Source organism: Octodon degus, unplaced genomic scaffold (genome assembly GCF_000260255.1).
Source record: "Octodon degus isolate 3935 unplaced genomic scaffold, OctDeg1.0 scaffold00123, whole genome shotgun sequence".
NCBI lineage: Eukaryota > Metazoa > Chordata > Mammalia > Rodentia > Octodontidae > Octodon > Octodon degus.
Genome location: NW_004524699.1, coordinates 2,138,095 through 2,141,488, shown reverse-complemented (window position 1 = coordinate 2,141,488; position 3,394 = coordinate 2,138,095).

Here is a 3,394-nt window from a genome sequence, read left to right as displayed (position 1 = left end):
GGCTCCTACCCGCGGCTGCAGCTCCAGGACGCCCGCTCGGCTCCTACCCGCGGCTCTGCTGGCCCCTGTGTCCCGAGGCTGGCACTGAGCCAGCCACCTTACCTGGCCGGCCAACTCCTGTCCAGTCCCTGCTGATTTCCTGCAGGTGTCCACCCAGTGAGCCAGGCCCCGGGCACCGCAGCAAGGACCCAGAGGTTCCCCCGCTCCTCACTGACACCAGGCCTCAGGCTCAGGGGCCTTCTCCATCCCCCACAGCGCTGAAGAACCGGAAGGGCTTATAGGAAGGACACTAGAGAGGGCTACAGAAAGATTAAAAGAAGAAAACATAACTAAGGATGGATTCATCTTCAAAGAGATCACCTCTGTTTGTTTGGGTTTTTTGTAATGTATTTTAGTACAAGGACTGTAGGGTCTCACTACACAGATCGGACTCTTAGTGATCCTCCTGTTTTCAGCCTCCCCAGGCGCTGGGATTACAGGCGTGAACCACCACGTCCAGTCTCAGTCTAGTCTCAGCACACCCCAGGGGCAGGGCCAGCATGGCACGCCGGGGATTGAACCCTGGTCCCTGCGCTTGTCTAAGCAGGTACTTTAGTCCATGAGCTTTTTGGTCGGCTCTTATTATCTCCGTTTTACTAGCTGCTTTATCCACCTTTCGCTCATTTATCTCTGGTGCTAACTCTACAAATACATCAATGTGATCCCAAGATCGACTGCCCTGGAGGGCAGGGCTGGAATTCAGACCCTGGTGTCCCACCTGCTGGGCTCTGCCCTCGGGGGCTCCAATTTCCTCCAATTAATTTGACATTCAATGCCACGTTAATTAAAGTCCCAAAGGATTCCCAGCTTTTGTAAAGCTGATTATAAGAAAATATTATGTAGAAGAGAACTGGGTGGGGATACAAAACCCCAAAGGACTGTGGCCTGGGGCTGTAGACCTCCTGTTAATAGTGTTCCTGGAACTGAAGCAGTTGTCTCTCTAGTGTGTTGGAGAAGGGACGGACGGCCCAGGGCCGCAGGAGAGCCGGACTGGACAGCCGTCCTTCCCTGTGAGGAGCGGAGCACAGGGCTGCTCCCAGCCACTCCTGTGCCTGATCAGAATGCAAACAGAAACAACCCCCCGACAGCAGTCTACCCCTCGAAATTCTAGACACAATACAAAAATCAAGATTGCACAAATGAATAGCCAATGAAATGCCACCACCTGCCCACTCGAGGCCTGTGGACGGAGGCGCTTCAGAGGCCTCGGCCCCCCAGGCGGTGGGGACACGAGAACGGGGCTTCGTGTTCCCACCTTGAGCATCCACAGATCCAAATGAAGACCCCGGAGGGGACAAGAAAAGGGTTCCCAGCATCACCAGCAAGCAGGAAAAGTCTAAGTCAGTCAGTGGGGACATTCCCATCCAGGAAGAAGGGACGGCCAGCCAGCCGATGTCCAGCGTGGGAGGAAGGGATGACAGGACAGACCAAGTGCTCATACAGATTAGGAGGCTGAGGGCTTCCAGGAGAGGGACCGGGTCCCAGGAGGAGCGGGTGCAGAGGCCAGAGGTGGAGACCCAGTCTGGTGACGTCTCCACTTCTGGGAGAAGGGGAGAGTGACACACAGGCCAGCAGCTCAGTGCCACAGCTGTGTGGCTCCCCAAACCTCACCCAACAACGTGGAGCACGGGCAAAGGCAGCAGGAGCCGCAGGCATTGGGCGGAGGCTGTGAGATGGTGGCTTCCCCTTTCATGAAGGGGCCACCGAGCAGGGGATGAGGGTGACTCCCTCTGAGCTTGGACGACCCCAACTGAGGGTGGTGATGGACAGCGTGGAGGGCACGTGCCCTGCTGTCCCCACCCAGCCATGCTTCCTGCCTCAGCTCCAGATGCGTGGCAGAGATGCCAGGCTGGGCAGGGAGCCGGGGCATCAATGGGGGCCTGATTCCGAGCTGCACGGTGCCCACGGCTGCCACACTCCACATGCTGATGTCTCCAGATGTTCCCCCAGCAGCGAGGCCTCTGCTGCCTGCCCCACCCCAGCCTCCTCCGGGAGCCCCTGCGTTGCCAAGGGGAAGACAAGCAAAAGCCCGGAATGCAGAGCAGGCACAGCCTGGGGGTGGGGTGGGAGCTCAGAGGTCCAGGCGCGAGGTGGCCTGGGGTGGTGTGGCTGTGTCCTGTGGGTGGTGCGTGGGTGGGTGGGCATGAGGAGGGCTGAGGAGACCTCCAGGGCCTCCATGGGGCCCCAGTGCCCCCGAGCAGACCCTCTGCCCTTCCTCTGGGGAGCCACACAGCGCAGGGCAGCGTCAGCTGCCCATTGTCTCAGCCCCGGGCCCATTGGCCCTGCAGACCTGGAGGACCCTGATGGTCTCTGAGTGGGGATCGGCACAGGGGGCTCCCCCGCTGCCGCCCTTTGTCTGGGGGCTGTCATCAAGGACCAGCTGCGCACAGAAGGGACTCAGCCCTTGATGGCACGCAGCCTCAGGCGAGTGCCCGGGGAGTGGCCGCTGCCCTTCCACTCGACAAAGGCTGTAGGTGCTGGTGCAGGCAGGGCAGAGACAAAAGTGAGGGAGCCCTGGCTCCTCCCCGCGCCCCGCGCTCACTCCCAGGGTTCTGTCTCTGTCCCCTCCTCCACTGCCAGTCCCCACATGCCATCACCAGCAGGGCATCAGGCTGGTGTCTGTGGTCGGGTCTGACGTGGTACAGAGGACAAGTCCTTGTGTCCCTTCTCGGCGCCTGGGGCTCCTTTGTCTGGGTGGCTCCTGGGCAGCACAGCAGCCCACGGATGGTGTCGGCTCGGCCCCGGGAGGACCCGAACTCCGGGGCCTGGGCCAGCGCGGTGTGTGCAAGAGTTGTTCTCTGCTCATGCTTGGATTAAAGCACGGTCTTCACGCCGGCACAAGTCCATACTGCAAGAAGCACAGGTCAGGGGGAAGTGAGGGCGCAGAGGTCACTGTAATCTGGGGTTACAATCCGGGATCAGCCTTTCATTTTCATTTCTTATGCTCAGTGTGACAGACAGAGGGTAGCTCCCCAGGCACAGGACATGGTCAGTGTAGACCCCGACATCTGACAGGTCTCAGCTGCCAGGCAGCCTGAGAAAGCAGTGTGTCCCCCCGCCCCCCGTGGGTCTCTGGAATGTCACAGAACCTCAGTGCTGTGGAAGCCAAGCACTTGCCTCAAGGCTCAAGGATGGATGTTACCTGTCACCCACCATGTTCCTCCCAACTCAAGAGACCCCATCCTATGGACCCTTGATAGCCATACCTGGGGCTGAGTTCAAGATGATGGGGTGGGGACAGGGAGGTAGCTGGGGGGGGTCTAAGTACCTGCCTGGTACCACATGCCAAGTGGCCCCTGAACCCCGGGTGTGCTGTGCTAGCCAGTGAAGCCGGGCGTGGTGGCGCATGCCTGTA